The sequence below is a fragment of the Poeciliopsis prolifica genome, unplaced genomic scaffold, assembly GCF_027474105.1.
Source record: "Poeciliopsis prolifica strain line A6 unplaced genomic scaffold, Auburn_PproV2 SCAFFOLD003, whole genome shotgun sequence".
NCBI lineage: Eukaryota > Metazoa > Chordata > Actinopteri > Cyprinodontiformes > Poeciliidae > Poeciliopsis > Poeciliopsis prolifica.
The window spans coordinates 9600472-9614622 of record NW_026562378.1 but is presented as its reverse complement, the minus strand read 5'-3'; the positions used below and the strand labels follow the sequence as shown (position 1 = coordinate 9614622).

The 14151-nt window shown below is 37.1% G+C and overlaps 1 protein-coding gene across 2 annotated transcripts in view; it reads right to left on the bottom strand.

The window, feature by feature from the left end:
• tfeb (transcription factor EB) overlaps window positions 1-14151 on the bottom strand; it is a 35350-nt gene that overhangs the window by 18494 nt on the left and 2705 nt on the right. For both annotated transcript variants that reach the window (XM_055027118.1, XM_055027119.1), the window contains exon 2: window positions 1939-2008. The gene's annotated coding sequence lies outside the window, so the exon portion shown is untranslated. The remainder of the gene's footprint in view (window positions 1-1938; window positions 2009-14151) is intronic.

Here is a 14151-nt window from a genome sequence, read left to right as displayed (position 1 = left end):
GCTTCCTAATATCATACTGAGACTCACTACTACCAGACTGCATGATCCCATACATGGGCTCTCCCGCTGCCTGACAACCACTGGGGACATTTGTGACGCAGTCGCAGCACACAGCAGCTATTGTGTGTCCAGTGCTGTAATGTCATGGCCTCCTTCACTTCAAACGCTGACAGCCAGTAGGAGGATGCAGAGCGGAGGAAGCCCAGGTCAGAGGCCAGCTATGGATTGTGCCGCATGTTAGTCACGGACACACTGAATAGGCAGCAAATACAAAAAGCGCCGCTTTAGGTATGTTGCATGATGACAGCCTAACTTTTTCAGCAAAATGTACATGATCGTAAAGTCAGAAGTTCATGCACACACACACACACACACACACACACACACACACACACAGAGGAAGTATGAGGCCATGGCACCTGTGCTTAGAGACATGGTGTTAATTTGTGGAAAGGGTATTTTTAGATGTGACTGTCCAGTGCCAAAGGAGGCCTCTTTGACAGCCAGCACTTAAAAGTAGGATACATACACACACATTATCCCCTTACACAATGCATATGCACTCTCAGTTAGCAAAGTGTGCAACCTGAAATGCAGGAAAAAACATGTAAAAATCATTCAATGGTAATTTAAGAATAATATTTTAAGAAAGAGACTTTGAATTTAAGTTCAAGCAGAAGAAAATCCTCTAAAGTTATATAAATATCTTCAGAGAACAGTAGATCAAACCTCAGCAGCGTAGCTACTGGAATATAATGAGCGTTTAAAACAAATAAGTCTAAATCTGTGTCCGAGTCTGTTTTATTTTACAGTGTGATTATACTAGTTACCACTGACCTTGATTTGCCTCCAGCACCATTTATACCCCTGGGAGATTTAGGTTAAAGAATTTGTTTAATTTTACCAACATATCTCTTCAACTGGAGGTGAAGATATGTTCACCTCCAGTGAACATATTGCCACTTGCAAAAAGCCATTTTTTAATTGATACTCCTTTCATATTTATTGTCTTTCGGGATATGTCTGTCCCATTTTCTGTCAGAAACAAAGCTTTTGGTTAAATGAAAATATTTTCTTTTGCATTTTAGGCTAACCTGTAACCTAAATATTATGATCAGATGTGAAATAATAACACCAGGAAGAGAAAAAAAATCAATTAAAGATAAATTAATCTGCCTTTCAAGTCCATTCAAAATTTAACAGCAAATACTTCAGTTCCTGCTTTTCTCTTGGCATTTCTGATAACAGAAACAGAAATGTAAATGAGAACAATAGTCATTCAAGTGTAGTGAAACAACGCCTTGGAGTACATTCATTGAGACTTTTTTTTTGTGAAAAACAAAAAATACTCTCTTATCTTTAAACCAAGCTGTAATTATTATTTTTGATATAGTTTTGGTCTGTATATGTCAAAAAGTTTCTCACCATAACAATCACTGACGAACAAAGCCTTTCTGCACTAAGCTGCCCTTCTGGCAGTTCTAAAGACTAAAATAACTCTCCACTCTCTGTTCTCCTTTTCAGGAACACCCTGTTCCCCTGAGGCCTGGTGGATCTTTTATATTTTTTTTACATGCATGTGTGTATTCACATGCATCTGTGTAGGTCTTTGTATGGTTTAGTGGGCATGATGGCATGAATGTAAGGATAGGCTTGCATGGGTAATCCCTCTCTAGAGCGGTTTGGGTATAGCATGTGTCAACAGAACTATCAACTTGCAATAAATGCAACTAAACCAGATGTAGTAAGCGGAGACACGAATGGAAGTGTGACATTGTGGACCCGATGTCACCCTAACACAAGAAGAAGCCAAACTAATTTGTGAGGCTGGCAGAGAGATGCGATCAGTTTCACATGCCGTCAAGTCAAATCCAGCAGGTGGACTTCTAAGATGGCTTATTCAAACATTAAAAAGTACACAGGCATATGAGCAGTTACCTGTTTTAGAGGAAAAGAGTTCACGAAGAGGTGCACACCGTGTTTATGCTGCTCGCTACATGTCTAGCTGCTGCAGGATGATGGTCAAGGGAAAATACAAAGCAAGCAGAGATGGAGACAGGTGGTGAAAGTCCGACAGGAGAGAGAAAAACAGAACATGTGAAAATCTAAAACCAGGGACTGGTGACAAAACATAAAAAACACCAAAACTGGTAAATCAGCAGCTGTAGATAAAAATAAATTAGTTTTGATCTAATAAAAGTAGAAAAAAAACAGCATAGGCAGTAAAGTTTTAAAGAAGGGGAAACTGCAGGTGTGAGTTAAACACTTTGAATAGTTTACAAGTGAAGAATTTCCACAGCGGAAGCAAAGGAAGCAGCAGACCGTGATAAAAGCATGAACATGTGGGTAGTTGGCATCTGTATGAGATTCTCATTGTGTGTATATCAAGACAAACATTTTAGCACATTTAGCTTTGATTTTAAAAAAAAATCAACATTTGTCAATACTTATATTAAATTAGCATAATATATTTATTATCAAAGTTGGAAAGATGGTATTTATAACATATTGTTTTGGTCATTTTTATTTTTGTTGATGGAGTTAAAGCAGCAGTGTTATTTCAAATCAACTTTTTTGAGCTTTACATTATGTCATAATGTTTTCCCCTCATCAAAACACATACCCAGAGCTTTGCTTTGATTCTTTCATGCATGTTTGAGAAATCCCTTTATCTCCATTCAACAGTACAAAACTCTTTGTGGGCCAGAGGATGAAGATCGGAGCTTCTGCATTACAGAGCACCTCTCCTCCACGACTCCCCCACTAGCCAGCAGCAAATAGTAAGTACCTGGTGGACCTTATACATCAGCTGAGTTCATCATGCAAGCTACTTCACAGTGCAATGCTAGTGACGACTTCCTGAAGGCAGAGTATTGGAAAGAGCATCACTTTCTTAAAGAGACAGAGGCCAAATTTGAAAGTGTTCAATAAGTCAAAATTTCTTTAAGTCATATTTGATATATGCAGCTTTTTCAAAATAACTGAAGGAAACGTAGTTACTTGATTGTGCTATAGAATGCATTATGTGGATGGAAAACACATAATAATGAGCCATTAAACTAAAAAAGTATAAACACCTGCTAAGTTCAGAACTAGATTCAAAAGCTTATTTTACAAAATTTCGTTATGCATAATTGTAATGGGTCCCATAGCCTGATGAGCTTTTATCAAAACAGTTTAATTTGACTTTCTTGTTAAAAAAAAAAAAGAGAGAGAAAAGGTTTAATCTAGAAATCTTCTTTCAGCCAGCTGACCAGCAGTTCACAGCAACAGCTTGGCCAGTCATTGTGATGCAATATTCTCTGCTCCATACCGGAGCAAATGGAGGTTCCTGATACACTTTTGTCTGGCCTTCAACTAAAACAATTTCAGAGGAACAGTAAGATATAATATATATATATATATATATATATATATATATATATATATATATATATATATATATATATATATATATATATATATATATATATATATATATATATATATATGTATATGTATATTCTTTTTTTTTGTTTGTTTTGTTTTTTTTTTGTGGCTTTGAAACATTTGAAAACCTTGGTACACTTTGATACTCCTGACAAAACATTAATTCTTTACATTTGTTGATGCTGCTGATGTATGATTTTTTTGTAAATGTCCATTCAGCTGACCGAAGGCAGAATTTATCTAAAACGGGGGTGTCAAACTCAAGTTCTCAAGGGCCGGTGTCCTGCAACTTTTAGTTGTGCCTCTGCTGCACCACACCTGAATAGAATAATTAGGTCATTAAGGCTCTGGAGAACTGAGATACACAAGGAGGAGGAAATTCAGCCATTTCATTACAGTGTTTTGTACATGTGGCACATCTAAAAACTGCAGGACAGAAGTCCCTGGGGGACTGGAGTTTGACACCTCTGATCTAAAAGGTCACTGTGTAATAAACAACCTCATCTTATTTCAAACTATATTCAACACTTGCACTTTTCCAGAGATTACCAGCGGACATTACCAGCTTTGTTCAAACACATCAAACATTTCTAAAATGCAAAGAGTGTTTGACAAGAGCACTCAAAACAATAGTGCCGCCATATTGTTGGTGTGGTTGAGACTAAAGGCTGATGAACAAAAGCTGCTGAAACATTCTTAGACATCTTCTGATTGCCAACTCATGGTCTGGAAGCAGAAAGTGTCCAGAACAACCCAACAGGCTCTAATTACTGTCGTTTAGCTCAGTAGCCAGCTCTAAGAAGGTCATCTTGATATGCCACTGTATGTGATAGCAATGTATGAATCTCTTCACCTGTCAGCTTCTAAGCAATCTATTAACAGGCATTAAAGAGAGAGGGCCTCTGCTTTCCTGGAAATACAGCAGTGAACCCTTTTAAACAGAGATGCACCCAATCTGATACAGCGGGTATCAGTGCTGGACCCAATAATGACATCATTCTTAGGCTATGCATTGACCCAGTTAAAATGGTGATGTTTCACAGAAGGTCAAGTTGGCTTATTTTACTCTGAAAGTTCAAGCCTGTTGTGAAAAGCTGTTTCAAGTCTATTTATAAATATTGTAATATGATTAATTGTATTTGAATAGATGTGTTGATAACACATTTGAGAAAAAAGGTGACCCATTTGATCACACCTTTCTAAGTTTCCTAATTTCTGAGACCCCGACACAAACTCCAGCCTGGCGGTTACTTAGAGTTCAAACAGCTGCTGGAAAGATTCACAGCACTGAGAAGATAATTTAGTGAAAAGTTTTTAAACCAAGATTGCATAGCTTATGGAGCAGAAGGTTTCAGCATTTCATCCACACAATAGATGTTGGTGTGAGCACAGACCCCAGAGATAAATGATCGACAACAGCCCACAACATTCAATATGACACGTTTCAGAGCCAAAACAAGCAAACCTAAGTCTGAGTTGAGTTGAAAAGATGTGATTATCCAAGACTAATTAAGAGGCCCCTAATCGACCACACACGGACTAGATTTTGCAGGCTACAGGGTAAACACTGCTGCAAAGCATCACCTTTTTAAAGGTATTTTAGATCATAAGAGAAAACATGAAAACGATGTTTGTTATGGTATTTGTTCTGTGCACCAAGAGGAACACAAAGGCTGATTGAGTAACAGAAAGTTGCCATTTCTTTTATTCATTTGAACTTTTAGCTGCCACAAAATATGTAGGCCTCAGAAATGTAAGTAATCAAATGGAAGAGTAAGGTACTCTTGCAGTAACACTAAACTGTTCTTAGTGTTACTGCAAATTTAAAAATGTCATCACTTTGTGTCAATAAAGTGATGACATACTGAAGATGCCAATAAACGTCACATGATCACCCTGAGATCTTGTGAAAACAGAACTCAAGATAGGGCAAAAAAAATGCAGCACTGTAATTAGTAGATGGATGCAGGATGCAGGGGAAGATGGAGTCAGTAGCAGCCATCACTCATTAACAGGTGGGGTAATCCCTGGGAAGATCTCAGGTCCATCACAAGGGCCTAAAAATCCAGCATTAACTGACTAAAGCACTGCTCATTAAGAGACTGAATACAACGTTATCATCAATAAATACCACAATGCATCACTTCCCTTTTTCTCCCATTAGTTTTCACAACTCCTAGTTTTGTTAGCAATAAAGCAACTTCCTCTGCAGGCAGCCCAGAGGGGGAAAACAAGCTTTATGTCATAACACAATTTCCAGAACTGGATATTACTTTAAATCAAGAGTCTTGTTCCACTGCACTAACAGAAAATGCTTCACTCTAACCAAACTGGTTAAACACCAACTATACTACTGTGCACTACATCAGCAAGTATGGCGTTTGTTGTTGCTAAACATGCACAAACAGGTATTGAAACTGACAAGATACACTACTGCTCCTATCGCAGCGTATGGAGGACATTTAAGTGTGGTTCATGCTGCTTAGTTTAATGTCCCATAGAAACACCTGCATAGGTCTTCATGATGCAACAAGTCTGGATTCAGTTTGTTTTTGAACAGTTATGGGTATAATCACAGTACTGTTGTTAGCAATTCAATAAAAACAGTTTGCTACTTGTTTCAATAATGCATTTAAGTCCAAAAGCAATGTTGTATTGAAATCACAAAACAAAATGTGTTGAAATATTTCCAGGGATTCTTACCAGCAGTTCTCTTACTATCCCAAAGACAACATAGTGAATCCAGGTGAAGTCTGATCCTCCACGCTTTGCTGTTTGAAACTGACAACTGATTGCTTCCTTGACCCAGCTTTTGCTTACAGCGCGTGAAGCCACTCCCCTCCCCGATATACTGGGGCACTTACAGTGGGCTGAGTGCAGTCAGTATTAGTCACCTTCTTCTTCCTCTCTAACTGCACGGTCAGCTTCCAGCTCGTCCTCAGTCTCCCCCTCCTTCTTCCCCTAAATTAGTCGGAGTCTGGGCAAACAACAAGGAGAGCGCTGTTTTCCAGTAAACTCATCTGTCACTTTTTTCTTTTCTTGCTCAGTAAAGTGTAACTCCTCCTTCAGTGCAGCCTCTCTGAATCTCCCTCTGTCTCAAATCAGCATTTACATGCAGCAACACTTACCCATGTGCGTGTAGAAGCACTCACATAAACATAAAGCCAATTCCTTATTTTGTTACTAGGTCACAGTGGAGTTTTACAGAACAATGCATCAGCATATTTACTTCTTTATTTGCACGCCCACTTATTATCTTCCCAAGCACGCAAATATTCACACACAAATCTGTGAAAACAGATAGCAACTAAGAACTAATAGAATGCATTTTCATTGCACTCTCTGTCAGGTCAATGTCAGTTATTCCAAATTGTGCTTTTTTACATTAATATAGGGTCACTTTATCAGACAATTTTTAAGAAAAAAAGAACAACCAGAATGCAATTTAAACATACTCGCAAAAACTATCAAAGCATATCTCAACAAATATGCATTACTTCTAATGTGTGGGTTAATGGAATATACAACCAAAAAATACAGCTGTAATTAGCACAAGTCAGAATTATGAACATATATTATGAAAACAGAGCAAAAAGACTCAGAACAAAACATTACTTTTGCCTTCTTTCTATGTTTTCATTTAAAATATCCAGAAAGTATGACAATGATATGACATATAAATTCAACTGCATTTTTAGGTAATTATTCCATAAACATTGGAGAACATAGAAAGAATAATGATAAATGTTCTTGTTAAATATTTAATGTTTAGTATACATTTATTTGATCTAAATCAGAGTTTAGTGATTTAGATCAAATAAATCTAAATCACTTTGTTTAGTCAACGGTTAAAGAAATGAACAGTTGACTAAACAACTGTTTAAATTTTATATGAGACATTTTAAAGGGATGTGTTGGGTTTGCAGCTCTGAACAAATCTTAGTAATATGATATAATCTAATAGGACTGGGGCATTACCTCCTTGTAGTTATTTCTACTAACAAATCAGTGGCATTTCACAGTAATCTACTCTCTCTTTCAATTTCCTTTACATCAAGACATGTGAGATACACGTCTGTCTCCCAAAAACCATGTCAAAAATGGAGAAGCAGTGTGTGTCAAATCAATAACAGCCACACCTTAAGTGTTATATGAAGGACCAAACATGAAATAAGTGGCTTTATAAAGTAATTTATGTGCCAAAAATTGCATTCAAAACCCAAAATGATGACTTTTACAACTTATTCCATTACAAATTGTAACATAAAGTAATATTTATTAATAATTTACAACCATATTATTTTTTGACTGTCGCTTGTTAATTTGTTTTCTTTTTTAATGTATTTTTATTTATTTATAACAAATATTCTATATATGTTTATCTATTGTTATATTTATATTTTGTATTAATTTATTTCCTGACATTTTATTTTTCATGTTTTTTTACATAATCAGAATTTAATATTTTTATCCACTATCACAATTCCCTTTTTTCTTTCTTTCTATATTCAGAAAATATCTAATATTTATTTATTGTCACTTTTTTTAAATTATTAATGTATTTACTTCTCCTAAACTAATATTCTTTTTTTTTTTTTGCTATTTCTCTCCTCCAAATTTCTACTTTATTTATTTTGGAGATTTATTTTTCCTATTTTTGTCATGTCCTCTTTTCTTTTTCTTTCTGACTGGATCTCCCTGAGATTGGCAGGGGGAGCCTGGTGGGCGGGGATTCACCGTCGGCTTCTCTCCTATTGGTCAATCTCAAAGAACTGGACATGACTAGATGAAAATCATACAAGACAAATTCAAAGTTACAGAGAATGTTAACTAAGAGTATCCAGTTTTTGTTTTGTTTGTTTGTTTTTTAGTTACTGTTACACATTTAGTCTACAAAAAGACAATATATTATGCATTTTATTGTAGGTGTGCAGGTAGGTATTATTACAGGTAAAATTCATTAACCTGTAATATTCCAAGGTCAAAATTCATTAAAATTTTGACCTTGGAATTTACAGTGAGGGTTATAAAAACAGGTCAGACTTTCAGTCAGGCCTCACATTGTAAATTTTATTGTAATTTGGAATGACCCTGAAGTAAAAAATTTTTGCTGTGCTTACATCCAACATCCCTCAAACAAGATTAACTCCACAGCTACTTTTCACAGCTAAGATTTGTTGAACGATTTGATACTATCTGCTTTTTAGAAAAGCCTGCAAAACTGCTTAGTCATTGAGATTATGTGGAAATATGATGAATGGCAAAAGAGGAAATATACAATCTATCCTTTGAAGAACAAAAAGGTAAAAAAAAAATAAGCCATGCTATTTTTCTATAAACTGAACTAATTGTAAACACTAATTAAAATTAAAAAGTCAGTAACAAAATAGCATATGTGAATCATATTAAATTAAAGAGAAGTATATTTTATGTGTGCAAGAAATCAATTTAGTTACCACATCCTCCTGCATTTGCTGCAAGTTTCCAGTGAGGGTGTGTATCGTGTAGCATGTAGCATGTGAATGTAGCACACAGGTGAAGCTGCTTTGATGGAGATTTTCATCCCATAATTCCAGGTCCCTCCATTTACCCTCTGCTCGCTCTGTGTTGTTGAATGAAGAAACACAAACCACCGCTGCTGTTCCTACCACAACGGAGGAGAACAGAGGCCAGCGTGGTTCAGCAGCACAGAACTGACAAGAACCCCTTGTTTGCACACAAAGAATTCAGCAGTGGGCTCGCTCCAGCTCTCTTAGAGCATACAGTGCATGCACTGGCTTATTTTAGACTGGGAGGGGTTGGACCCCAAACGCTGCCAACGGATTGGTTGGAGAAGGCTGTGTTGCTGACCAGTCATAAGGGGAAAATGAGAGTTCAAGACTTCAACAACAGACTGTCAAAAATACTAGATAAATTGAAACACGCGCCTTAAGAAGAACTTATTTTCTACGAGTTTTCCCCCTTTATCTCGTTGGGTTACATGGTAACCTGGAACCAACAAACAAACAAGATGTTTTAAGGGTCATTGCTGTGGTTCTACTTTGTTTATGTCGTAGAGCTGTGCTAACGCTTTCTAGGGCTTTTTGCTCTATTTTTTTATTGAACCTTTATTGTAGCAGGGTAAAAACCCATTTAGATTAAAAACCTCGTTTTCAAGGGAGTCCTGGCAAAGAGGCAGCAACAAATACAACACAAAAAATACAGTGTCAAGCCACAGAATCAGCCTTAAGAACTTTTACATGGACCCGCTGTAGTTGTCATGTTATTTGTATTACATTAAAAATGAACTGCAATATTTTTGTGTTGTTTCAGGAGATCTGTCACGTATCTGTCACAAAGTTAGTGAATGAGCTAAAAACACTTGCAAATGTCAAGAGACGACAGACCACCTGCAAAAATAAACAATTCTTTTTTTAGGAATTAGAAAAAACTCTGAATAGACAATGCATTGAAGTTGTAAAAAGGGCTTGAACAGTAACAATCCAACCAGCCACACCGCTTTTCTTTATGCACGAGTTAGATTCATTATGTGCAGGCAACTGAATGGAAGGCATTTGAGAGATGAGTTCAAAGATAAAGCACATACAGAGAAACAAACTTACAACAAATTCTGAACAAAACTGTTCGGTTTTCAAATCATGTCACAAATACTCTCATTCTCCAAATTCCTTACACTTTTCTGTCCTATTTGTAAATTAGGCAGCATGTTGTCTCTCCCTCCTTGACTTTGAGAAAAGAGAAAGCAAAGGGATCAGAAAGAGGCTGAGAGAGGAAGACGTAAGGAGGATGAAAAGATAATGAATGAAAGTGTGTGCAGAGTTTAAGGAGGTGAGGGATTAACAGGAGGCTTATAAAAACGTTTACACAATCACGCAAATATTCACACACAAATCTGTGAATATTTAGACCGTTCAGTGCATGTAATGGCTTATTTTAGACTGGGAGGGGTTGGACCCCAAATGCTGCCAGCGCATTTGGCAAGAAGAAGAATTTTATTTCCTTGTATATCAAAGGTTCAACTATTAATAAAAGGTTTAAAGGTAAAATAAGGACAAAGGGTTCATGAATTAGGATTTATGGTTCTATAGGCTCAATTGGTTTGTCTAAATGGTCCTTAGGTGTAAGTGTGCTGGCATGGTTGTTTGTCCTGTGTGTCTATGTTGTCCTGCTGGCAATCAGCCCAGGATGAACCCATGATTCATACTGGCAAAATATCCTAAAATATTTGATATCTCAAATATTTCAGGATGTAATGCCCTTCAATAAGGGCTGAAGGATCTTTAAAACAGATTTTCCTCACATTCATCCTCTGTTCTACAACAAACCCAACAAAAAGTTTGTATCCCGACCAAAACAGGAGACTTGACAGGTATGCTCAGCGTAAACAAGGTCAAATGAAACCAAATGGTTTCTGGAAGTTTACAGATCAGTATTCTGGATATCCCAGATCAGTATTCTGGATAACTGTCTTTGGGTAAAACCATTTGGACTCCTTCCACAAACGTCTGAAAGGTTAACTGATACATTTGAGTTAGTTGGAAGAACACTTATGGATGTTCTTTAAGGACACCTGAAATACAATGTTTACTTGTTTAACATAATGGGAATGTCAAAAGAAATCAGCCAAGATATCAGGAAGAAAATTGTGCAGCTGGTTCATCCTTGGAAGAACCCTTTACTTCAACAGAAACAGAGAGCGAGATTGCAGTTTTCAAATGCAAACAAAGACAAAGATCTTCATTTCTGGACACATGAATCTAAAGTGAAACTGTTTTCTTACAGTTGGAAGAAGAACAGGGATGCTTTCAACATCCTGTGATGTAGGGGGTGGCAGTGTCATGTTGTGAGACTGTTTTGCTGCAAGAGGAACTGGTACACTCCATAAAATAGATGGCATCATGAGGAAAGAACATCATGTGGCAATATTGAAGCAATATCTAAAGACATCAGCCTTTAGATGTCTTTAGATATCTTTTTAGAAGTAAAAGCTTGCGCAGACTGGTCTTCTGAATGAAATATAACCCTAAGCATACAGCCAAAGTGCTTATAAATTAGGTTGAGCACAAGAAAGTCAATGTTTTGATGTGGCAATCACAAAGTCCTGATCCCACTCCTACAGAGAAACTGTGGGAAGATCTAAAAGTGCTTGCACGAGTGAGGCGCTAGTTCTGTCGTGAGGAATGGGGCAGAACTCCAGCAAACTGTTCTGACAAGCTTGTGGAAGGAAACCCAAACGATTTGACCCAAACCATACAGATCAAACTTCACACGCTGAGAAAAAATGTGTTGTGTGTGGAAATATTAAACTTTCATCTGTTTATAGGATCCTTGAAAGTGCATGTTCTCTTTTCCTTCCCATGAGCATCAGTGTCATGTCATTTTCAAACAACAGAGAAACAGGAAGCCACTGATCGTAATAAAGTTAATTGACTCTGTGTTCAATTAAAAAAAACATGGAGTTTGAAAAATACTTGAATTGTATTTACTTTATAGGGAAAAAAAAATCTTAACACAAATGAAGGTTTGAGTTTTCCTAAATTTTTAAAGATATATGTCTTATTAATTGTTTATTTTCATTTTTCCCCAAACCCATGAAAGAAAACTGTGCTTACGCTTGTTTCTTAATCAGCATTACTTCACAGTTTTTTATTATTTAGTCTAACGTATAAGGTTAAATTCATAATGATTCTGCTTTGGATTGCTCTAGGAAAAATACAGAGCCTAACATGACCGTTTGTGATCAGTAATCACTTTATTTACTAAATTAAAAACAAAAATAGAAATGTTTTGTTTACCAGGCCCAGTTCAAAAACAATTTGATCTGGTTCAAAACCCAGAAGTAACGATCTAGAGGTTAAAAAAAGTGTAAGATTTTCCTGTCTTTGCTTTGATTTAAAAAAAAAAAAGATAGAAAAGAAATTCAAAATAAATGTAAGGAGATAAAACATAACAGTGAAACTTGTTATAGAGTCCTGAGAGCTGTACAACTTCACAGTCACATCCGAATGTTCCCCGCAGCTCGTCCTAATAAGCAAATTGTCCAAATATCCACAGCTGGGCAGCAGCAGCACAAGCTTCACATGTGCAGATGTCACAACCTTCTTACACAGAAAAGAGACAGAGCTAGACTGTCACTACTGTCTGTTTCTGAAAAGAGGATATGAAACTGTGGAATGGAGATAAGATGAGGAAGTGGAGTCATACATTCAGCACATGCTCTAAAATGGCCCACCCACACTCACCTCTGATCGATCATGGGTCATGTTGTCATACAGCACACGCCACGCTGTCATCCTCTTGGTTTTTAAGAAAAAGTCCGACTTTTGTTGACAGGGTTGTTGTCGTTTCTTTCGCCTAATCTTGTGTCCCCAAGGGAACTCCAGATCACCACGAAGTCAGTTCAAAATACACCTTTTCTTAGTCTAATCACAAAGCAGCAAGAAAACTGTCCACGTCACGGAAGATGTGTCCATATGGCAAACAGATGAAGCTGTGTTTACACACACCTGATGCTCTTTCACACTGTGATCCACTGAACCAAGCAAACCTGCTTGTCTGTCTTAGCATTTGTGTGTGTATGCGTGTGTGTGTGTGTGAGGGTGTGCGTGCCCCTCTGTGGATACGGTGCGGGTCTCTGTTTACCTGAAGAAAATTAATCACTGACACTTTTAAGCAGGCAAAGTCAATGAAGATGAGCTTTCACAAAAACAGTGATAAGACAGAAAATGTGCCTTTCAGGATGAAAGCATGCTAACAACAAAATCCTACTGAAAGAAAGAACGATCTTCATGGATATGGTCACCTCTCATGTAATATTCCCATCCTGCTCTTATGTCTGCTGGCCAGCTGGGCCGGTTGCAGCTGTGCAACTGGAAAGAGTACAAGTCCATCAGCTGTCGGCACTGCGCTACATGACCTACTGTGACCTCTGACTTTGCTGACAGTCACCTCAAAGCCAAGTGTGTTCATGACACACACTTTCTTCCTGAAACCCAGGAAACATAACTGTTTTCAGATCAGAAAAACAGAAAGCTGTTATGTGCAAAACAAGCCTACCAAAGCTATTTAACTATTAACTAGTATTAACGATGTAGAGAATGTCAGTGTTCAGATCCAGAACAGCGTCTCTTGCTGCAGGAAAAGTTCTGTTTTCAACAGAGATTATGACAAACTTTATGGATGTTACATTGCATGATCGACTGCTAAGAAGGCAACCCATTTGATCCAATGTACATGCAAGTAATGACATGTGCTCGGATAGAGGATAGATTATTTACAGTTGTAAGAAGCACCGCATTATGCACAACCCATAACCGGCTCAATGGCAACCTTTCTGAATCCAGCTAGACATACTGGTCGGGTGAAAATCGTTTATCAAGACAACAGGTATAAGCCAGCTGCAAAAGCTTTATCCAGATGATGTAAATATCTAATGGCTAATTGATATAGATTAGTTGCTTTAGCATAGGTATTTACTGATAGTTGTAGTTATAGGTATCCTGGCTTGTACATCCAAAAGTTAAAGGTCAAAGTATCATGATAAATTTTTGCATTAATAGCAATTTTAGTCTATGTTTATTTCTTAGAAAATTAAGATACTAACATTTACTCCTATGTTTCCAAAAGTTTGTCCACATTTCCTATTTAAGCATGCTTCACTGCAGATGGAAAGCAACATTTTGATAATATACCGAGTCCTGTTGATTTCTTAGGGAAGCCAGG